Source organism: Sus scrofa, chromosome 3 (assembly GCF_000003025.6).
Source record: "Sus scrofa isolate TJ Tabasco breed Duroc chromosome 3, Sscrofa11.1, whole genome shotgun sequence".
NCBI classification, from domain to species: domain Eukaryota; kingdom Metazoa; phylum Chordata; class Mammalia; order Artiodactyla; family Suidae; genus Sus; species Sus scrofa.
This window is the reverse complement of record NC_010445.4, coordinates 68,709,324-68,734,216: the sequence shown is the minus strand read 5'-3', so window position 1 is coordinate 68,734,216 and position 24,893 is coordinate 68,709,324. Positions and strand designations below refer to the sequence as shown.

The following is a 24,893-nucleotide window of genomic DNA, read 5'->3' as shown; positions in this document are numbered from 1 at the left end:
GGAGTCACGGTGGTCTTTGGGTAGCAGCATAAAATATTGTGCATACGAGTGAAAAATAATTTTACTAGCAGAAAACACTATTGATTTATCCATGTACTGTTCAACGGACTGCATGTACTTAAATGGATCTTATTTCTGAAATTTTCTCCTACTTTAAACGTGGATCCTTTTTATTGCCCTATTGATTGCTGACATTTGCTAGCAGACATCAAAGATTGAAGGAAGTTTTGTAGAAGATAATTTAACAATTGAACATATAACCTTACATTTTCTTCAAATTGGGAGAAGCCTGGGACAGCCTGATTCTGAGAGTTCACGTCAATTCACATTCCTCTCCAGGAGAAAAACATTCAATAGCTCCCTACTTCCTCAGACCTAGGGTCTATGACACGGCTCAAAACACTCCTTGTGATCTGGCCCTACTCTGCTTTTGTAAGTTCTGTCATGTCCCTCGCACAGACACATCAGACCCCAGCCACCCTGGACCCTGGCTGGTCCCATTGGACTACACGCCATTCTCAGAAGAGGGGCCATACCACTCTTTGGACTTTTGTGCCCCCCATTCCCTGAATGCGGAATCCCTTTCCCCCTTTAAGACCAAATACGAAGGGAAAGAAACAGCCCTGAAACGCTGAGACAGGGCAAAGGGTAGGATGCCTGGACCAGCCCTGCCGGGGCGTTACCTGCTCCCTGGAATAGCTGAGCGCTGGGGTCTCCGGCTGTGGACACGGCCTCTGGCCCCAGCCTGTTTCTGCTGCTGCCACCCTGGCTGCTGGCTCCACGCGTCCTCTTCCCCACCAGCAGGGCACAACAAACTCACTTTTGTTTCTGGTTAAGCACCAGGGGAGGTGTGGGGAGAGGAGAAGACGGAGGGGGAGTGGGAGGGAGAGAGAGAAAGAGAGAGAGAAGGAAAGTGTGAAAGGCTGGGGAGATGGAGAGAGAGGTTGTGTGTGAGAGAACAGAGTTGCCGTGAGCGTGAGGAGAAAAACTATATTGAGAGTAAATTAAAGATACAGTGAGTATAAAAGAATTGTGTGTGTGAGAGAGAGAGAGAGAGAGAGTGAGGTCTCAGGTCTCGGGTGCCCTGGAGAGAGAAGGTCTCTGGGGCAGGCAAGGGGGTGGCGGCTGCAACTCTGAGAAGAGGACTGGCAGGACTGCCCCCTTCCCCCCCAACCAGCCCTTCCCGGCCGTGCCCGTGCCCAGGGGCTCAAGGAGAGCCCAGGCACCTCTCCTCAGGTCCCTTTATAAAGGCAGAGGCAGGATTTGCCCAGAGACTCCCTGGGGCCTCCTTAAGGGCCTTGGCTGCTGGTGAGTCAGATGGAGATCAGCCTGGAGGCCTGGCTGGGTGGGTTCCCTCAGCCACACAGCCCAGGGTGCAGGTGCTGTGGGAGGACAGGTGCTGGCGGTGGGGGGGCGGGGGGAAGGTCCTCACTGTTCACAGCAACCACCGTTGGTCAATCGTGTTCCACGTTGCTGCTTTCTCTCCTCCCCCAACTTTAAACCCAAACTCCTGCTCCTTTCCCTCTTAGTCTGCTTCTAAGACAAATTGTCACATATCATCCCTCAGTGGGTGTTTTCTGAGAGCCCACGGCCAGTGGGAACTGGGCACTTTAGGGTGTGCGGTGAACGCCCCCTGGGGAATTATTTCGCTCTGCTGAGAAACTCCTAATCTCCTGGGTTCGGTTCAACAAGTGCTTACTGGGGACTTAGAATGTGCCAAGGTTGATTAGAGGTCATGGGTGGCTGTTGTTCCAAGGAGCTCTGAACCCTGAATTCGCTAAATCTTAGAGCTGGGAGGGAGCTTAGCAATGGTTGAGTCCAAACCCTTTACTTTATGGATGAGAACACCAAGACCCAGTTTGTAGCCCTGAAGGCCCCACCAGGGCCCAGGATAGGGGGCCCTAGGGAGTTGACACCTCAGCCCTCACTGCCCCAGCAGCTCCCTTACCACGGCTTCATACCTGAGGCTTGAGGATCAAGTGTGCCTGCTTGACAGCTGAGAACACAGAGGGTCAGGGGGTGTGTTTCGGTGCTGGGTGCCAAGCAAACACCATCACCAGGGAGTTCCTGCCTTGGTGCGCTCCCCAGAGGTCCCAGGCTCTACAGTTTGCACCACACTATGGCTGAAGTTGGCCAATTTTCTCCCAAGTCCCACTGGGAACAGCCTTCATGCCACACAGGGTCAGGGCTGTGGGTGACCTCGAAACCCCAGAGGACACCCAGGATGCCAGAGGATTCTCTTTATTCGTGTGGGGCTTTAAGAGCCCAGACCTGGGTTCAACTCCTGACTCTGGTCATTATTAGCAGTGGGATCTTGGCAAGGCATTTAAGCAATCCGAGCCTTAGTTTCTCCATCTATAAAGTGGGCATAATCACACCTGCCTTACTGGATAGTGGTGGCCATGAAGCGAGATAATACAGCGATGTGACTGGCACCGGGCTTGTCATATGCCAGTCACCCAGTAAATATCGCTGTGATGGTTATTGCCAAAGGTTGGTTATTGCTTCCTGCCTAATAATGGCCCCTTAAAACATTCCCAGGGCTCACTCCTTTGCAGCATCTAAATACCCAGGTGACTCCCACACTACACCCCTTCCCCCTGGAAGCTCCCTCCCTGCTCCGTTCTGGGTTTCTGCATCAGGGTCTCAGTGCGTTTCTAATGCACTGTGGGCGCCCCACCCAGGCAGCATGTCAGAAGGCAATCCAAAAATGAGAAAAGCCACAGATAAGAGGCCCTCTGGTTGATAGCTCACAGTGAGGATCACACAGCGATAGCCCGGCTGCAGGGATGGACTCAACCAGCAGTTGCTGAGAGAAATCCAACCTCAGCAGGAGCAAGCTTCTGGAAGCACACAAAAAGAGTGTGCTCTTGCTAGGGCTCAGAGGGAAGGGGTGGGCACCTGTCTAGCCATTAGCCGAGCAAAGCACAACATCACCTGGATGGACTGGGAACCCGAAAGGCTTCAACCCCTAGGAAAGGAGGTATTTAGGACCAGCAGAAAGTTAGCATCGGGACTTGGGCCTGGGGTCCTCAGCTCTGAGTCCTTTCAGAGGCTCTTCTCTCTTAGGCCCCGTGTGAGTTACTAGACAGCTGTAGCTTGATGAGGGTGGGGTTTGTCTTGCTTACATCATGCTGCTGGCCCCAGCCCAGGGGCCAATATTGGCTGAGTAAATGAGTCTTACTACTTCACGCTCCTGAGTGTATCAGCTGGGATTAGCCTCGGCAAGAACAGAGCCTCGAACAAGGAGACAGAGGGGACCAAGGAAGCTCAAGGTCCCCGAGTCCTGGGGAGTGGGAGAGGCAGAAACTCAGGGCCCCAAGGTGACGCTGGCAGTCATGTGAGAGGTGGTCTTCAAGAGGGGACTTGGAAAGGAAAGTTTTGTTTTGTTTTGTTTTTCCTGGAAAGTTGTCCATTGACCCCAAAGGTGCTCTCTGGGAAGGAAGAGGAGAGAACCTGCAGGCTGGTAGTGTTTATGGAGATCTCTCCTATTGTGGTAGCTTTGGGGTGGTCTGCCTGGCCCACGTAGCAACCCCCACCCCCCCACAAAGATGACCCTCTGGCAGCCAGGAGAATGCTTGACCTGTGCCTTTGGCCATGGTTCATTGGACCAGGTATAGTTAAATAGACACCTAACTCAAGCCTGGACATTTTGTGTGTGTGTGTGTGTGTGTGTGTGTGTGTGTGTGTGTGTGTGTCTTTTTAGGGCTGTACCCATGGCATATGGACGTTCCCAGGCTAGGGGTCTAATTGGAGTTGTAGCTGCCAGCCTGCGCCACAGCCACAGCAACACCAGATCCAAGCCGCATCTGCAACTCACACCACAGCTCATGGCAACACCGTGATCCTAAACCCACTGAGCAAGGCCAGGGATCGAACCTGTAACCTCATGGTCCCTAGTCAGATTTGTTTCTGCTGCGCCACGATGGGAACTCCAAGCCTGGACATTTGAACTGGGTTTCTGAGATAGCTGGGCCTTTCCTAATGGCTTCTAGAGGAAAAAAGCCTGAAATCTGGAAGCCAAGAGCACAGAGAGACAGAAAAATCTACAGAGTGAGGAATAAAGCAGACCTACAGGAGAAGGGGGAAGGGGCCATGCGTCCCAGAGGGGACTGAGAAAGAGATGCGGCCTCCTGCTGAGCCTGGTTGGCTGTTCTTTCTGGGACTGTGAGAAACTCCTTTGCTGTTGTAGTTTTCATACTCTTTCTCTCTCCCTCCCTTCTTGCCCAAGACAGCTCAAGTAGGTTTCAGATGCTTGTGATCAAATTACCTTCTTAACGTGAGTCTCTCTTATATAAACTTCTAGAGTATGGAGATTTTCTTAGGTATACCTTCTTGAAAACTGCAAGTGTAAGAGTTATAAAAGAATGTTCAGGGAGCTCGCGTCGTGGATCGGCAGTAGTGATCCCGCCTAGTATCCATGAGGAAGTCGGTTTGATCCCTGGCCTTGCTCAGTGGGTTAAGGATCTGGCATTGCCGTGAGCTGTAGTGCAGGTCACAGATGCAGCTCAGATCCTGCGTTGCTATGCCTGAGGCGTAGGCCAGCAGCTGTAGCTCCAATTTGACCCCTAGCCTGGGAACTTTCACATGCTGCAGGTGTGGCTCTAAAAAGATTAAAAAAAAAAAAAAAGTATGGAAGTACCTCAGGAAACTAAATATAGAAATACCATATGATCCAGCAATCCCACTCCTGGGCATATATCTGGACCAAACTTTCACTGAAAAAGATACATGCACCCCCTATGTTCATAGCAGCACTAGTCACCATAGCCAAGACATGGAAACAACCTAAGTGTCCACTGACAGATGAATGGATGAAGAAGATGTGGTACATATATACTATGGAATATTACTCAGCCATAAAAAAGACCAAGTAATGCCATTTGCAGCAACATGGATGGATCTAGAGACTCTCATACTGAGTGAAGAAAGCCAGAAAGAAAAGACAAATACCATATGATATCACTTATTTGTGGAATCTGAAATATGGAACAGATGATCCTATCTAAAAATAACAAACAAACAAACAAACAAAAAACAGATCATGGCCAAGAAGAGCAGACTCGAGGTTCCCAAGGGGGAAAGGGGAGGGAGTGGGATGGATGGGCATTTGGGGGGTTTTGAATGAACACTGTTATATTTGGAATGGATGGGCAATGGGATGCCTGTACACCATGGGGAAATGTGTGTGACTGGGCCACATTGTTGTACCACAGAACTTGATGAAACATTGTAAATCAACTGTATTTTAATTAAAAAAAAAAAAGAATATTCAGTCCAGCTAAAGCACTAGACTTGGAGGAAACGGTCTTTGTGTTTAGTTCAACACATTGTGTGTCTTTAGCTGTGCAGTGAGCCAAGGTGGAGGCAGAGGGAAAAGGATGTGCCTGGAAAGTGAGGCGAGTGAGTGTACAAGCTGGGAGGGAGGGGGGAAGTTGGTGGGGGGAGGCTGAAAACTGAGACGCAAGAGCCCAGAGGGGAGTGGGGAGGGGGCATAGGGGTGAGGTGGGAATCGCAAAAAATACGGTAGGAGGCTGCAAGTGCGGAGAAAAGCGGCCAACGGGAAATTTCCAGTGGCCAGGGGATTTTTTTTTTTTTTCTTCTAGCTGCACCCACCCACATGGCACATGCAAGTTACCAGGCCAGGGACTGAATCAGAGACGGAGCTGCGACCTATGCCACAGCTGCAGCACTGGGCCGGGGATCCAACTGGTGCCTCCAAAGAGACAAGTTGGGTCATAAACCGACTGCACCACAGCGGGACCTCCTGGCCAGGAGATTTTTAAGAAAGGGGCTATATGGTATCTCCCATTGAAGGTGTGTGTGCCTGCAAGGGGAAGCTGCTCCAGGCATCTGAATGAGGGCTGCTGCTCACATGTGCGTGGTATGTGACCAATTTAGGGGAGACCAGAGAACCCCTCTGCCTATGCTGGAGCTGGCCTGGAGGTGAGGGCAGAGGATGGGTGCAGGAGGTGAGACTGAGCCCAGGACTGTGAGTCCAGCAGGTAGGATTTGGGGGTAGAATGACACTGAGACTGGAGCCTCTGGAAATTTGCAGAAATGTAGGCCCAGGTGAAAACACTAACTCTCAAGGAATAAGGTAAATCCAATTAACATATGGGTTATAGTGATTTTATATTTTTCAGAATTTGCATTGGTTCGCTTGTGAGCTTGAGCTTTCAATCCTAATTTCTCCTTAAATTCTTTTTTTTTTCTTTTTAGGGCCGCACCTGTGGCAAATGGATGTTCCCAGGTTAGGGGTCAAGTCGGAGCTACGGCTACTGGGCTACTGGCCTACACCACAGCCACAGCAACGTGAGATCTGAGCCACATCTGCAATCTACACCACAGCTCACAGCAACACCAGATCTTTAACCCACTGAGCGAGACCAGGGATCGAAACTGCATCCTCCTGGATACTAGTCTGGTTTGTTATCCCTGAGCCACAACAGGAACTCCTCCCCTTAAATTCTTAAGGTCACTAACTCAGAATTCTCTTCTAATAGGGTTTTTTGGTTTGTTTGTTTGAATGCTGTAGATATTAATAATTCCAGGAAATCTAGGTTTTAAGATGTCAAGGAGAAGAAGAGAGAGAAGAGTAAATACAGAGAAAAATAAATAAATCCAATTATCTTTACTCCTGTGTTGGAAACACAGCCTGTCTCGGGAGCTACTTAGCGGAGGAGATGCTTTAGAGATAAATTTGTCTTCTATCCCAAACCTTGCTCCTACCTCAACAGAAATGGGGAAAGAAAGACCCCCATGAAATCTATCTTTGGCCCAAAAGCCTTGGAACCATATGAGGCTTGAATGTCTAGCTAGAAGACAGTCTTTCTCTCCCTTACTGCTTATCTTGGGGTATTTTGATCTTTTAGTGACCTCAGAGTTGTTCAACACTTGGCAAGTAGAAGATCTTAGCAATTTTTTGTTTGTTTGTTTGTCGTTTCTAGGGCCGCACTCATGGCATATGGAGGTTCCCAGGCTAGGGGTCTAATCAGAGCTGTAGCCGCTGGCTTACGCCACAGCCACAGCAATGCCAGATCCGAGCCATGTCTGCGACCTACACCACAGCTCACGGCAACGCTGGATCCTTAACCCACTGAGCAAGGCCAGGGATCGAACCCACAACCTTATGGTTCCTAGTCAGATTTGTTAACCACTGAGCCACGACGGGAACTCCCAAAGATCTTAGTAATTTTTCACATCCCTCCACCAGAAGGATCTTGTAAGCTTCTTGGTACTAATGAGCACAGCCAAATCAGATGACCACTTGTAAAGGAAAAGGATTTGGGCTCCTTGCTTTTAAACTGGGTTAACATAGATCAATTGAACTAAAATATGTTGGAGTTCCATTTGTGGCTAGCAGGTTACAAACATAACCAGCATCCATGAGGATGCAGGTTTGATCCCTGGCCTCACTCAGTGGCTCAGTGGGTTAAGGATCTGGCGTTGCTGTGGCTGTGGCGTAGGCTGGCAGCTGCAGCTCCGATTTGACCCCTAGCCTGGGAACCTCCAGATGCACAGGGTGTGGCCCTAAAAAGACAAAAAAACCAAAAAAATAGAGCTAACATTATGTTAAATATCTGTTGTGTATCGTGCCCCATGTGAACTACTTTGTACCCGTTTATATCTTGTTTAGGAGCTCAGAACTTTGACCAACAATCCTGGTTTGCTTTGGACTAACCTGGTTTTTAGCAGGGACAGTCCCACGTCCCTCATCCTGGGAAAACCCTCCTTCTCAGGCAAACTGAAACAGGTGGTCACCCTACTGTAGCCTTTCCCTCTGCAGACGAAGGCACTGAGATTCCAGCGCTGCAAGGCAGGTTGTACATCTCATGCTCTTAGATCTTGGCTCCCATTCTTAGCAGCAGCCAAGAAAAGCCAGAGAGCAGCTATATTTCTACAGCTGCCCTTCTTCCCCTTGCTCCTAATGAGGAGCCTCACAAGAGGTTCTCAGAGGCAGAGTGCAGTAAGGAAGCATGGCTCTCACTGATTCTCACCACAGCTTGATGGTTCTATTCCCCCTACATGTTCTGCCAGTGTCAAAATTGACGGGCAGCTAAGGATTAACTTCCTAAATTTACAAAAGAGGAAGGGGTGGTGAGAAAAGAAGAGGAGAGAGAAAAGGAACAAACCAACTGCCATGGCATATTATTCTCTACCTACCTGTCCCCTTTCATCATGAGACGATATGGCAGCTTGAAAGGAGTCATTCTCAGCCTTGTGCAATATAGTGACTGACCAGTGACGTCGTACAAAGGACAGCAGCCTAGTGGAAGGGGCTCACACAGACTCTGAAGTCTACAGACCTGTGTTCAAGCTCCAGCTTCACTGATTACCTCTGTGTCACATCACATCTCTTTGGCCTTGATTCCCTAATCTGATCAGGAGGATAATCAGATCTCCTTTTTATTATTACTATATGTACACTTCACAAAGTTACCATGAAATACCACTTCATGGTACAACTCTCCTTCGCATTTGTGGTCTTGCTGGATTCTTGTCATTGTTCCGTGAGGCAGGAACTGAAGGGCCCTCCTGTTGGTCCTTCATCTGCACAGGCTGCCTTACTCTCAGGCCACCCTGCCTGGCCCAGCCCCCCGCCCCGTCCCGTTCTGCGTGAGCCCCCTCTTCTGTAGAGGGAGCTCCCACTGGGACTTTGTGCCCAGACCAGCTGGATCACCCGCCTGGGCTGTCTGGATGGATTCACAGAATGGACAGGACCCTCAGAGAGGAAAAACACATGTGGTCAGTTGCCCTCCAGCAGAGAAATGGCAGATTCAGGCAATTATTTCAATGACGCCATCAAATGATTTGGGCACTGTTTTGTTTTCCCCTCTGTGGGTTGTTGTCACCGGCCCAGTGATGCAGTGGGGCAGGGTCTATTTTTGCATCACACATACACAAAATGCCCTGTTCGGCATGGAAGAAGTGAACTTCTATTACCTCAAGGAGACCAGCCAGAACAAGCTCAATCCCCATGGGCTTCAGAAAATTCGCTGTGGCTGTGGACCTTGCTAGTAGGTTTTGTGGCTCCCTTAAATCCACATGTTGGGAGTAAGTGGGTTTTATTTGATTTTTTTTTGTTTTTCGTTTGTTTGTTTTTATTTTTAGGGCTGCGCTGTGGCATATGGAAGTTCCTGGGCTAGGGGACGAATCAGAGCTACAGCTGCAGCCTCCACCACAGCCACAGCAATGGCAGATCCTAGCCGCATCTATGACCTACACTGCAGCTTGCAACCATGCCTAATCCTTAACCCACTGAATGAAGCCAGGGATTGAACCTACAGCCTCACTGACACTATGTTGGGTTCTTAACCCCCTGAGCCACAATGGGAACTCCTCTATTTGAATTTTTTAATTTCATGTTTCTGTTTTGATGATAATCTTTAAAATATTTCATTCATTAGCTATAAGGGTAAAACTTTTGTTGTTATGATTCAAAATTCACAGATGTTTTTATGGAATAAAACCTTAATGAAGATATTTCTCAAACTGGGATTTTATGGTCCTCTGGGGCTCTACAAAGGTACAAATGCATCTTCATGGGTCCACAATAATTTATTTTCCCTTTTATAGTGGTTCTTACTTGGAGTTTCCAGCATGGCTCAGTGGTTAACGAACCTGACTAGTATCCAGGAGGCCTCGGGTTTGATCCCTGGCCTTACTCAGTGGGTTAAGGATCTAGTGTTGCCATGAGCTGTGTGGTGTAGGTTAAAGATGGGCCTCTGATCCTGCATTGCTGTGGCTGTGGTGTAGGCCGGCAGCTACAGCTCAGATTGGACCACTAGCCTGGGAACCTCCATATGCCGAAAGTGCAGCCCTAAAAAGACCAAAAAAAAAAAAAAAGTTCTTACTCTACACTATGTTGAAAGACACGGCCAGAAATTTCCCATCTCCTAGGCTCTCCCATCCTCTTTCCCCTGTTCCACAGCCAGGCCTTGTGATGTACCGGGGAACCAGGTTGTGAAGGGAGCGAGCTGAATGTAGAAATGTGCCAAGAATTCTACATTCCCTCCCCTTTAGCTTCTAGTTAAAACTACTGTCCCGGGAGTTCCCATCGTGGCTCAGGGGTTAACGAATCCGAGTAGGAACCATTAAGTTGCGGGTTCCATCCCGGGCATCACTCAGTGGGTTAAGGACCCAGCGTTGCCGTGAGCTGTGGTGTGGGTCGCAGACGTGGCTTGGATCCTGCGTTGCCGTGGCTGCAGCGTAGGCCGGTGGCTACAGCTCCGACTCGACCCCTAGCCTGGGAACCTCCATGTGCCTCGGGAGCAGCCCCAGAAAAGGCAAAAAGACAAAAACAAACAAACAAACAAACAAAACCCACCACCGTCCCCCTCATTGAACCAGAAACCACCAAAACAATGTAAAATCCGCCATACATGACCACTTGTGTGCTGCACCATGCTGCATCAATAAATATCACTTATTATTAGACCTCCTCGAAACCCTTTGAGCAGAAAGCACTAGCTCTAACTGCCTGTCCTCTCCTGGCTCAGGAGGGACCCAACAGACTCAGCATTCAAAGAGTGACTTCATCCCTGAATGCAGGGGAGGTGGGGGATGCCCCAGAGAGTGTGTAGGAGGCATGCCGCTCCAGCATGAGGAGCAGGCCTTCCTACCAGACCTGCTCTCCTTGGGTCTCTGACCTGCCTACCCTTGAACCTGTCTGTGCACACATGTGCATGCATGTTTGTATGTATGTGTGCACATGCGTATTTTATTTTATTTTATTTGTTTTTTAGGGCCGCACTCGCGGCATATGGAGGTTCCCAGGCTAGGGGTCAAATCAGAGCTACAGCTGCCGGCCTACGCCACAGCCACAGCAACGCAGGATCTGAGCAGCACCTTCAACCTATACCACAGCTCATGGCAGCACCTTCAACCTATACCACAGCTCATGGCAACGCCAGATCCTTAACCCACTGAGCAAGGCCAGGGATCGAACCTGCAACCTCATGGTTCCTACTCAGATTCGTTTCCACTGCACCATGATGGGAACTCCAACACATATGTATTTTAAATCAGAGCTCATCTCTTACAGTGGACACCTCCAAAGGACTCCCCATTAACCAGACCCCACATGGGCACCTTCACTGTGGAAAAGCCACAGGCTTTGGTAGATGCCTGTGGCAATGACAGCACTTGTTGCCAATGACAGCAGGTGTTGAGAGCAGTGCAGGGTTGAGGGTGACTCAGGTGGCCTTTGGGAACATGTGTGTCTAGTCTCCTAGAGGGGTATTAAGAAACTGTTACTGCCTCTGACATTTCTTGGAAGGTTTAGATGGTAAAAATAACTTATTTTGCCTTGCTCAAGACAGTGGAAATATATAACAGAAACCAATTAGATACATTTATCACTCAGCTTTGGCATATGCTGTGGGTGAAATCACATCCCTAGAAACAGTGAAGGCTCAAAAGAGTAAAATGTCTCAATCCCTGGTCTAGGGAATTTTCATATGCGGCAGGCATGGCCAAAAAAAATTTAAAAATTAAAAAATAAAATGTCACAGTTGTGTTCTAAGGATTTCAGTCTTTTAATTCCTCTTAAGATGGATACTTTTCTTTCCACAGGAAGGAACAAAAGACCAATTTATTTATTTATTTATTTATTTAGGCTTTTTAGGGCTGCACTCACGGCATATGGAGGTTCCCAGGCTAGGGGTCCAATCAGAGCTTCAGCTGCTGACCTACAGTACAGCCACAGTAACTCGGAATTCAAGCCTCGTCTGCAACCTACCCCACAGCTCATGGCCACACTGGATCCTTAACCCACTGAGCGAGGCCAGGGATCAAACACGCATCCTCATCGATACTGGTCAGATTCATTTCCCTTGAGCCATGACGGGAACTCCCAAAAGACTGATTTCAACCAGCCCAGAACTGATCTCCACAGCAGCAGAGGAAGGCCTCAGGGGTCCCACTGACCTAGGACAAAGCCTCTCTGGCCCCTGCAAGCTGCAGTGTTGGATAGCCAGACAATTCCAGACCCTTCCTTCAAGTTCAGATGGAGAGAGGGGGCGGAGGAAATTCAATACGGAAATCAGTTTACTGAGCATAGCAGCTCCCGCCAAACAGTCAGGTTTGTTATTGGCTCTTGGGGCAAGGGCGGTGTGGCCCCTAGGCATTTGAAAATGAGAAAATAATTCTGAGAATGAAACCATGAAATCAACGCAGAATAGATCAGAGGGGAGGTCTCAGAGTCACCACAGAGGGACAGCGGCACAGCCGGACTGAAGGCGTCCCTGAACGGGGAGAGCCACCTGCACCCCATGGGGCAGCCCTCACCTTCTCCAGAGGATACCCCCCAACCTGCCCTGTCCGGACCCTCCCAGCGATTGGCTCCCCAGAAGGCTCCCCTCAAGAACTCACGTGTCCTGCTGACATGATCCACACTGCTGCCGGCACCGGTCTGTCCCTGCTGAGGCATGTCTGGCCGCAGGCCCCAGCGGACCTTTTGCAGGCCTGAAAGATGTCCCTTCTGGTCTCTATTCCTATGAGGGTGACTGGGGACGGAAAGCCCAATGTGGATGGAACGACAGTCTGCGGGCGGGCACAGAGAGGGTAGGCAGAGTTACTGAAAACTGGCACTTCTCCTTAACACCCGCTGTTCCAGAGAGCTGAGGCCACCGAAGCAGATCAGAGGACATGGGAGTCCTGGACAGGGCCATTGCCCCGAGGCTTGGGTTTGACAGAATTCCAATTCTGAACCAGCTGAGCTGTTGGTGGAAGGGAGATCCTTGGTGCTATATTTAGAATTCTGCAGCAATGAGCAGAACACCCGCCTCCCGGTTCTTGCTCATCTAGAGCAGCAATAACCACATATGGTTTGTGACACATGGTCCAGGAGAAATGGCCCTCGTGGGTCACAGCTTTGGTCCAAAATGCCAAGCCCCCTCTCTGATCGTTATCGGAAAGTCACACGGCCATCCAGGACCATTTTTACTAACAACCAAAGTCTATGGGAAGTCCTACCTACTACAAAAACAAGATATTAAGGGTTTCTCAAAGCTGGTTTTGTAAACTAGAATTTTCAAGAACTAGAGCTACCAAGAATCCAACTTCAGAACTCTGCTAAGAAGCCTGACTGCCGTGTAAGGCCTCCACTGAATCTGCACACAGAGAGGCAGCTAGAATCCCCTCAGCTCCCAGGAAAAACATTCTCCTACCAGTTTCTCATCAGTATTGTCTTGAGTTGGTCAACAATTTTAAAAATAATAGATGTTTTAGTGCAGTTTTATTTTATTTTGTCTTTTTAAGGCCACACCTGCAGCATATGGAAGTTCCCAGGCTAGGGGTCCAATCAGAGTGGCAGCTGCAGGCCTATGCCACAGCCACAGCAACACCAGATCCTTAACCCACTGAGAGAAACCAGGGATTGAACCCAGGTCCTCATGGATATTAGTTGGGTTCATTACCACTGAGCCACCACGGGAACTCCTTTTTAGTGCCATTTTAGATTTGCAGAATAATTGAGCATCAAGTTCCACGTAGCTACCCCACCATACCCCCACCTCCGCAGGTTCCCTTATTATTTTTAAAACTCAGATGTGATTGACGTACAATGTTGTATTCATTTAAAGTGTACAGCATAATAATTTGATAGATGTATGTACTGCAAAATGGTTACCACAATAAGTTCAGTTAACTTCCATCACCACACAGAGTTACATTTTTTTCTTGTAAGATGAGAACTTTCAAGATTTAGTCCCTCAGCAAGTTTCAAGTATACAATATTGTTAGCTCTAGTCACCATGCTGTATATCACATCCCTGTGATGTATTTATCTTATGACCAGAAGTTTGTGCCTTTTGACCGCTTCCACTCAATTCCCCACCTTCACCACCCCCTGCTTCTGGTAACCACCAATAATCTGGTCTCTGTTTCTGAGTTTGGATTTTTAGATTCCACATGTAAGTGAGATCCTTCAGAGTTTGTCTTTCTCTGTCTGACATTTCCTTTAGTGTAACATCCTCAAGGTCCATTTATGTTGCAAATGGCAAGATTTCCTCCTTTTTTATGGCTGAGTAATATTCACAAGTATATCACATTTTTTTAACCTATTTAACTGCTGATGAATACTTAAGTTGTTTCTCTGTCTTGGCTATTATAAATAATACTTTAACGAGCATAAAAGCACGAACATCTTTTCCAGATAGTGATTTCAGGAGTTCCCATCATGGCTCAGTGGTAACGAACCTGATAAGTATCCATGAGGATGTGGGTTCAATCCCTGCCCTCACTCAGTGGGTTAAGGGTCCGATGTTGCAGTGAGCTGTGGTGGAGGGCACAGACAAGGCTCAGATCTAGAGTTGCTATGGCTGTGGCGTAGGGTGGCAGCTGTAGCTCTGATTCGACCCCTAGCCTGGGAACTTCCTTATGCTGTGGGTGCAGCCCTAAAAAGACCAAAAAAAGATAGTAATTTCATTTCCTTTGACATATACCCAGGGAGGGGAATTGCTGGATCATGTGGTAGTCCAGTTTTAATTTTTTTGAGGACTCTCCATGCCATTTTCCAGTGTCTGCACCAATTTGCATTCCCACCAACAGTGCACAATAGTTTCCTTTTCCCCACACCCTGGCCAATATTTTCTATCCCATATCTTTTAGGTGACAGCCATTCTAACAATTGTGAAGTGCTGTCTAATTGTGGTTTTAATTTGCATTTCCCCGATGCTTAGTGATGTTGAGTACAATTTCATGTTGCTGTTGCCCATTTGCATGTTTTCTTTGGAAAATTTTCTATTCAGTTCCTCTTCCCATTTTTAAATTCTATTGTCCGGGTTTTTTGCTGTTGAGTTGTATGAGTTCTTCATATATTTTGGATATTAACCCCTTATCAGATATGTGATTTGCAAATATTTTCTCCCATTCTGTAGGCTGCCTTTTCATCTTGTGGACATTTTTCTTTGCTGTTCAGAAGATTTTTAGCTTGATATAGTTTAAATTGCTTTTTGTTTGTTCATTCGTTTTTATCTTTCCATGTATTTGTATTGTCTTTGATTTCTTCCATCAATGTCCTACAGTTTTCAGTAAATAGTTCTTTTATCTCCTTGATTAAATTTATTCCTGAGTATTGTAAATAAAATTGTTTTCTTAATTTCTCTTTCTGATAGTTCATTGTTAGTATATAGAAGTGAAACTGATTTTTGTACATTGATTTTGTATCCTGCGATTTTAATGAATTTGTTTTTTAGTTCTAAGAGGTTTTTGGTGGAGTTTTTAGGGTTTTCTATGTATGATATCATGTCATCTGCAAATGGCGATAGTTTTACTCTTTTCCGATTTTTCTTCTTGCCTTTTATTTCATTTATCTTGCCTAATAGCTCTGGCTAGGACTTTCAGTACTATTTTGTTGTTGTTGTTCTTTTTTTTTTTTTTAATTTTTAGGGCTGCACCCTCAGCATATGGAGGTTCCCAGGCGAGGGGTCTAACTGGAGATGTAACCACCAACCTCCACCACAGCTCATGGCAGTGCCGGATCCTTAACCCACTGAGCAAGGCCAGGGATCAAACCCACATCCTCATGGATGCTAGTCGGGTTAGTTAACTGCTGAGCCACGACAGGAACTCCTTCCAGTACTCTTTTGAATAAAAGTGGCAAGAGTGGGCATCTTTGTCTTGTTCCTGATCTTAGAGGAAAAACTTTCAGTATGAGTATGATGTCATATCTGGCCTTTATTATATTGAGGTACATTCTCTCTATACCCAGTTTGTTGAATGTTTTTCTTTTTATCACGAATGGATGTTGAATTTTGTCAAATGCTTTTCCTGCATCTATTGAAATGATCATATAATTTTTATTCTTCATTTCATTAATGTGGTGCATCACATTGATAGATCTGTGGTGACAATATTTTCCCTAGGGCTGGTCAACAACTATTGATCATTATGACTATTTTTGAAGCCCAAGAACAGCAACTAAAATTTGAAAGGCTGCGGCAGACTGGGAAATTAGACTTTATGTTCTAATATAGATCTTGATAGAACTACATGAACTTTTTTTTTCCTCCTGGAGGAGAGAGCTGCCTCTTTGCTCTAACCCCTGAAATTCAGGTGCTAGATTCCTGGGCATCGTTGATTACATATGTCACACTGAAACTACATGAAGCTGAACCTAGAAGAAGCATAGAGACATGTTGAGTCTGCCTGGTGAGTTGATTCTGTGTGAGTCTACTCTGACTAGTGCATTCCTAGATGCTGGAGGGTCAGGTTACCTGGATGTCAGTGTCCCAATCTCTTTAGAACCCCAGCTCATCCCACCTCATCCCACTGCTTGCTCTTTTGGACTCTCAGTCTCTCTTGAGTATAAGGAGCAATGTGAGGTAGAGATTTTTATGACGTGCAGGACTCAGAATGACTGCTGCTTCTCTTTCCTTCGCCCCCCCTGCCCACCCCCCAGCATGGTGTGACTTCCCTTGTTCTACATGGTGTCTCTTAAGCAAACTGTAATTGGAGGTAAGCCATGGACACCAATACTTAGAGGGAAGTAGTTCTAGTCTATGGGTTTAGTATGCTTAGTTCTTCCAATGATGAGTTCCTATGCTCCACCCTAGAGGCCAGGATGGAAGAGAGAAGCAGCAGATACATCAGAAAGGCCTCTAACCAAGAGTTAGCTGCCCTGGGCACTCCCTTCAAAACTCTATGGCTGCTTTTCTGTAGACTCTATGATACTTCAGATCTCTGAGTAAGCCATTCTTGAGCAACAAAAATAACCCCTCTCAATATCCTCTTTCACTGGTTTTAATTGAGCCATTTTTAGACTCTATAAAATGTTCATATTTAGCATTTAGTATGATTCATATGTCTTATAAAATCAAGGGAGTTTAAATTTGTGTTGGGGAAGCTATGCCATAATCTTAGCAAAGTACTGGTTACCTCTCTCCAACCTGACCATGTGGTCCCTTTAAGACATGGTGAAGGCTGGTCTCACCATATCTAGAGGAGACACTGTGAGTAGGTCAGCGAAAGGGACCAACTCTCTAGATTCCCAAGCTGGATGGGCTGTTATAAGGATACCTAAGGAATTCCCAGACCCTCTCAGAATTTGCATCAAGTTCTCAAGGTGACCTTACCTTCCTGATCTTGACATCGCCTCCTGTAGTTATCGGGGTCCAGCTTCCCTACCCCAGCCTTTTCCTCCTCCACCTTCATAACTATAAAGTAAAAGATGAACACAACCTCAAAATGTATACAATACAACAAGGTAGCATTTCCAGGAGTAATGGTCAAATCCACTCTCGTAGTGGAAGACCTTAATGCAAATTAAGGCAAAAGAACATATAAACAAGTTGAAGAACCTCAAATATTTACATAGTATTACATTGTATGTACAACTTTTTACATCATACTTATATTATTAGATATTATAAGTAATCTGGAGATGATTTAAAGCATACAGGAAGATGTGCAGTGGGTTATATGCAAAGACAAGGCCATTTTATATAAAGGACTTAAGCATCAAAGACTTTGGTATGGAAGGAGTGGTCCTGGAACAAATCCCCCACAGATACACCAAGGAAAACCTGTATGTATAAATATGTATTTATACATACATTTAAATAAAATAAATACATATAAATATATAATACCTACTTGGAAACTGAAAATAATTTCTAATTATGGGTTTAACAGGAAACCACAATGGAAATTATTACATAATTAGAAGTCAATGATTACAGCTTGAAATTTGTGGGATGCAACATACTTAGAGGAAGGAAGAAGGAAAAAAGAAGGAAAGAAGGAAAAAGGAAGGAAAGAGGGAAGAGAGAAAAGAAGGAAAATAAATGTGATAAGCATTCAACTAAAGAACCTCGTTAGAGGACAAGAGAGAAAAGAAAGTAGAAAAATGAAAATACAAAAAATGAAAGCAAAAAGTAATAAAATAGAAAACAATCAAGCATAGAGATAAATGCAAAGGCAATTCTTTGGCAAGATTATTAAAATAGGCAAACCATGCAAGACTAATCACAAAGAAAAGTGAATATTCATAAGTAAACAGCGTTTGGAATATAACTTAAACTATGGTAGAGAATTTAAAAATTATAAGTGAATGCCATGAAAAAATTCATGTCAATACATTTTAACTGAGGAGTTCCTATTTCGGAAACGAATCTGACTAGGAACCATGAGGTTTCAGGTTCGATCCCTGGCCTCACTCAGTGGGTTAAGGATCTGGCATTGCCATAAGCTGTGGTGTAGGTTGCAGATGTGGCTCGGACCTGGTGTTGCTGTGGCTGTGTTGTAGGCCGGCAGCTGCAGCTCCAATTCGACCCCTAGCGTGGGAACCTCCATATGCCACCCATGTGGCCCTGAAAAGAGAAGTTCCTGTCGTGGCTCAGTGGTTAATGAACTCAACTAGTAACCATTAGATTTTGGGTTTGATTCCTGCCTTGCTCAGTGGGTTAAGGATCCGGCATTGCCGTGAGCTGTGGTGTAGGTTGCAGACACGGCTCAGATCCCTCATGGCTGTGACTGTGGTAGCTGCAGCCCTGATTTGACCCCTAGCCTGGGAACCTCCATATGCTGCAGGTGCATCCCTAAAAAGACAAAAGACAAAAAAAAATTTTTTTAACTTAGATAACAGCTACTGTTGCAATGTGCTAAGCACTATTTTATTTTTTTTTAATTTTATTATAGTTGATTTATAGTGTTCTATCAATTTCTGCTATACAGCAAAGTGACCCAGTTATACATATATACACACTCTTTTTCTCTCATTATCCTCCATTATGTTCCATCACAGAGATTACATATGGTTCCCTGTGCTATACAGTAGGATCTCATTGTTTACCTTCTCCAAACACAATAATTTGCATCTACTAATCCCAAACTCCTAGTCCATCCCACTCCCTCCCCCTCCCCCTTGGCAACTACAGGTCCATTCTCCTGTTTGTGTCTTTTCTGTAGATAGGTTCATTTGTGCCACATATTAGATTCCAGATATGTGATATCATATGGTATTTGTCTTTATCTTTCTAACTTACTTCACTTAGAATGAGAATATCTAGTTCCATCCATGTTGCTGCAAATGGCATTATTTTGTACTTTTTTATGGCTGAGTAGTATTCCATTCTGAGTATGTACCACATCTTTAATTTAAATGCTCTGATCATATGACTTAATTGAATTTTCTTGACAATGTGATAAATAACAGAGTTATTCCCATTTTACAGATGAGGAAACTGAGGCACAGAGCCTTAACCCACTGAGCAAGGCCAGGGATCCAACCTGCATCCTCATGGATCCTAGTCAGATTCGTTTCCACTGAGCCACGACGGAACCTTACTGACTGTCCAAATGGGGGCAAAAGAGATTCAAACCCAGACTGTTCTGTTTCTGGAACTATAACTCTTAAACACAAGGCTAATTAATAAACAGATACTTAATTATAAAGATAATAGAAATGACCAAATAACTTTAAAGAGTTGGAAAACCAAATTAACCAATAGACTTTAATTGAAATCGTTATGGGAAAACGCATTATGTGTAACAGCTAATAAAGCTTCGTTTGGGATAAATAAATTTTTTAAATATAGTAGATTAAGAAAGCGGCTGCAAATTTACTAATTGAATTTGCTATTCGATGTTTCTAATTTTTTTTTTTTTTGGTCTTTTTGCCTTTTCTTGGGCCACTCCTGCGGCATATGGATTTTCCCAGGCTAGAGGTCTAATCGGAGCTGTAGCCACCAGCCTACACCAGAGCCACAGCAACTTGGGATCCAAGCCACATCTGCAACCTACACCACAGCTCACGGCAATGCCGGATTCTTCACCCACTGAGCAAGGCCAGGGATTGAACCCGCAACCTCAGGGTTCCTGGTCGGATTCGTTAACCACTGTGCCACGACGGGAACTCCTCTAATTTTTTTAAATCACAAATAGGGTTCTAAAGTTGCTAAGGTGAAAAGAATTTAACTTTTCTTACATGTTACAGTAATTGAAAAGCAGAGGAACCCTGGACAACCATCTACACCAGTATTACAAATAAATGTGCTGTTTAAACTTAAAAAAAAAAAAAGAAATCATTATGGGAAAGGCATCACAACCAGCTATATATTGATCATTATTGAAGCTGCTTCATAGGTACAAAAGATTCATCACATTATTTTTTCTATTTTTATTGTGTTTGAAAATTTTCCACAATGAAAAGAAAAATAAACACCAGAAGCAGATAGCTATTTTTTTTTTAATGTTTTGTCTGAACTTTCAAGGATTACATAGTGGTTCTCAAAAGCAGAGAAAGGGGAATTGGAGGCAGTCAATACACTGAAGACCAGGACAGAGGGTGGGACTAAAAACAAGAGGGTTGGTTGAAAAGCTTCATAAGGAGTAAGTTAAACCCTCAAATCTCCCCACTAGGCTCAGCCTCCTAGCATGCTCCCCCTACCCTAGAAGATGGAAGAGTTAAATAAGGATGCCCCTGGAGAGCTGCGAGCAAGAAGGAATCGTATCACTGATGGGAAGGGATTAAGTAAAGGCAGCCCCTCAACCCTCTGCCTACGTGATTCCTAGAACACTAATGAAGCTTACACGCTCCAGATAGGAGATTGGAGGACTTACAGATTCTGACATTTTGAATATCTCCAACAAAATGATGAAGGCTCCACCCTTACTGGACTACTCAGTAAGTCCAGTCTGTCAAACACCTGTTTAGCTGCCCCATCCCAAATCATGATGGCCAGCCAAGAATTGCCAGAATGATAAAGACCAAAACAAACAGGAAAATAAAAAGTCCAAGAAAATAGCAATATTGCAGGAAGCCAAAGAACTACTTTTTTTTATTTTCTATTTTTTGTCTTTTTAGGGCCACACCTGTGGCATATGGAGGTTCCCAGGCTAGGGGTCTCATTGGAGCTGTAGCCACTGGCCTACGCCACAGCCACAGCAACACAGGATCTGAGCCATATCTGCGACCTACGCCACAGCTCACGGCAACGCTGCCGGATCCTTAACCCACTGAGCAAGGCCAGGGATCCAACCTGCGTCCTCATGGATGCTAGTCAGATTTGTTTCCACTGAGCCAGCACGGGAACTCCCAAAGAACAATTTTTTTTTTTTCCCACTGTACAGCAAGGGGGTCAGGTTATCTTTACATGTATACATTGCACCAAAGAACAATTTTAAAAGCATATAATTAACATCTTCAAGTGAACTAGAAAAAAACCACTGTATCCATGACAAAAAGAAAAGCAGAATGCTATAAACCTGGATGTTGCAAAGAATAAGAAAGTACTATTAGAAATGAAAGATGTGGAGTTCCCGTCGTGGCGCAGTGGTTAACGAATCCGACTAGGAACCATGAGGTTGCGGGTTCGGTCCCTGCCCTTGCTCAGTGGGTTAACGATCCGGCGTTGCCGTGAGCTGTGGTGTAAGTTGCAGACGCAGCTCGGATCCCGCGTTGCTGTGGCTCTGGTGTAGGCCAGTGGCTACAGCTCCGATTCAACCCCTAGCCTGGGAATCTCCATATGCCGCGGGAGCGGCCCAAGAAATAGCAACAACAACAACAAAAGACAAAAGATTAAAAAAAAAAAAAAAAAAGAAATGAAAGATGTGTTAGATGAAAATTTTCAATAAAAGGGTTGGAACACAAAATTGAAAAAATGTGTCAGACAATAAAGCACAAATACAAAGAAAAAATTTAACTCATAGGAAAAAGTCAAGGAAATCAGAGGATTAATCCAGGAGTTCCAATATCTAAGTAATAGGAGTTCCTAAAAGAGAAATCAGGGAAAATGGTAGAGAGGAAATTATTACTCTTGAGGGGGGGTAACAAGATATATTTATTTGATCAAAGAATGTCACACACAACGGATGAGCAATCGTGGATGTGCCTTTCCATCATGCAGAGGGAAAAGGAGTTGGGTCACTCTCTATTTGCAAGGTGTAGAAGCCCTTAAGACTTCATGGAGGATTGGAGTTCCCACTGTGGTGCAGTGGTTAATGAATCCGACTAGGAACCATGAGGTTGCAGGTTCGATCCCTGGCCTTGCTCAGTGGGTTAAGAATCGTCGTTGCCATGAGCTGTGGTGCAGGTTACAGACGCAGCTCTGATCCCGAGTTGCTGTGGGCTGTGGTGTAGGCTGGCAGCTGTAGCTCTGATTAGACCCCTAGCCTGGGAACCTCCATGTGCCGCAGGAGCTGCTCAAGAAATGGCAAAAGGACAAAAAAAAAAAAAAAAAAAAAAAAAAAAAAAAGGCTTCATGGAGGATGGCCCTTCTGGTGCCCACGCTTCCTGCGTGTCTGCGTGGAACTTGAGGACACTCCCAGAGGAGGCCTGAAAGAAGCTCAAGCCTCGAGGGAGAAAGGTTCTCCTTCATCCTCCTAAGCACGAGGACCTGGGGAGCTCGGCAGCATGTCGAGGAGAACCTAGAATTCTTCCTCGCTGAGGGGTGTTTCCAGGTCTCCCAGGGGAAGTTCTTCCTCTACATCTTTATCTGGAAGAGGCCCTGCCTCTGGGAGAATGCCTGCAGCTGCCATAATTTGAGAGGAAATTATTGAGAAAATGACATGAGAACTTTTCCCAGAACGGAAGGATTTGAATTTCCTCATTGAAAAGGCCTGCTGATAATTGAAAAAATAGTTTAAAAAAATCCACTCTAAGTCACAACATCATGAAGTTTTAGAATAATACATATAAAGAGATGACCCTAAAAGCTTCCAGAAGAAGACGGGAGTTACTGCTGTGGCTCAACAAGTTAAGAAGCCAACTAGTATCCATGAGGATGTGGGTTTGATCCCTGGCCTCCCTCACTGGGTTATGGATCCAGCATTGCTGAAAACTGTGGTGTAGGGTGCAGATGAGGTTCAGATCTGGCATTGCTGTGGCTGTGGCATAGGTTGCAGATGAAGATCCAATTTGACCTCTAGCCTGGAAAATTCCATATGCCACAGGTGCGGCCATAAAAAAGAGAGGGAGAGAGAAGCTTCCAGAAGAAGGGAAAAAAAATTCACCTACAAAGAATCCGCCATGAAAACTGGCATTGATTTATTTTTTCTATTTTCTTTTCTTTTCTTTTTTTTTTTTTTTTTTTTTCTCTTTTTAAGGTCACACTCATGGCATATGGAGGTTCCCAGGCTAGGGGTCCAATCAGAGTTGTAGCCACCAGCCTACACCAGAGCCACAGCAACACGGGATCCAAGCCACATCTGCAACCTACACCACAGCTCACGGCAATGCCAGATCCTTTACCCACTGAGCAAGACCAGGGATCGAACCTGCGTCCTCATGGATGCTAATCAGGTTTGCTAACTGCTGAGCTATGATAGGAACTCCTGGCATTGATTTTGAATAGCCACAGCGGAAGCTATAAGATAAGGGAGCCATGCTTTTAAGTGAGAAAAAATTATTTCCAACCTAGAATTCCAGTCCTAACCAAGCTATCAATCAAATGTGAGGGAAGAACAAGGGCATTTTCAGAATTGAAATATCTCAAAAATTTATTTCCTATGCGCCTTTTCTGGGGAAGTAATTGAGGCAAGATGAAGGAGTATCTAGGAAAGGAATGTGGCATCTGCAAAAAGGGATTCATCACAAAAGACTGGCACAGAAAAGTCCTAGGAGGGGAGCTGCACAGCAAGCCAAGGAGCTACAGGTGCATCTTCGGTCAGACTCTGGACAAGATGTCTCCAAGGAAAATACAGAACTGTTCAATTACCTGGATGTCCTGTTTCAAGAGGACACCAAGATTCTATCAAGAATAAAGAGTTGTAGAAAGCAATTATGGTACACTGGGTAACTCAACTGTGAGCAATATCTATACAGTCATAATAAAGAAAAATAAATGTTAACTTTACTAAAAATTTTGATATAAGCAGAATTTGTATTCCACCTGTGTGCACTGGTATGGCTTCAATTTGTGGTTGGAAACTCTATTATATCTGGCAAATTATGTTTTGGCCTTATATCTGGAGCCTGGAACATGATGCCTAAAGTGCAGCAGCCCTTTGTCAGGCTAACTATGACAAGGCCCCATGCTAACCATGGATACCAGGGGAAGAAGGAGCCTGTGTCCTTAACATTTTCACAGAACTACCCTACCAGCACTGGTGGCCCACACCTGGGCTTCTGGGTATGGAGCACAAATAAGCCACTTATTTGTTTAAATACTGGAGTTAACGTTTCTAGTACTCGAAACCACACCTGAATCATATGACAAAAGACTCTAGGACAATAAATATTTATTGGGCAAATAGGATTGGGTTCTGTTAGTAAGGAAACAGGGAGAATGGACCCTGAGTCCTCCTCTAGCAATGTCTGCTACATGTCAACATCCACTCCCTCCTCTTCTTGCCTGTTTACAGAACCCCATTTTGTTCAGGTAGAGACACGGGGCCCTTGACAGCCATATATACCTTCCCCAACCCCAGGCATGAATTGTGATCTAAATCTTTCATTGTACTCTTATGGACCTTGGCTGGTAACTGAGCTTAGGAGTAGTGATGTGACTCTACTAAGCCCAATGAGATTTAAATGGATGGCTAATGGATAGGGTTTCCAGGAAATTTTTTTTTAAGGACTGCACCCATGGCATATAGAAGTTGCTAGGTTAGGGGTCAAATCAGAGCTACAGCTGCTGGCCTATGCCACAGCCACAGCAACTCTGGATCCAAGCCATGGCTTCGACCTATGCCACAGCTCAAGGCAATGCCAGATCCCCAACCCATTGATCGAGGCCAGGGATCGAACCCGTATCCTCAAGGATACTAGTCAGATTCATTTCTGCTGCACGACAACGGGTCTCCCTCCAGGAAAAGTTATTTTCCTAATAAAAAGTGACAGACACCATTGGAAAGCCGTTTTGCCCTTTACCCTCTCCCCTTTCCTGCATATTGGACAGGAGACATTCCAGTTCATCTTGCAACAATGATCTGATAGGAGTTCCCGATGT

At 45.4% G+C, this 24,893-nt stretch overlaps 1 protein-coding gene across 1 annotated transcript in view; it reads right to left on the bottom strand.

Moving 5' to 3' along the window:
* The window catches only part of SLC4A5 (solute carrier family 4 member 5), an 85,915-nt gene extending 85,077 nt beyond the window's left edge, over nt 1-838 (bottom strand). Inside the window, 1 exon segment of the mRNA NM_001315666.1 lies at nt 684-838. The gene's annotated coding sequence lies outside the window, so the exon portion shown is untranslated.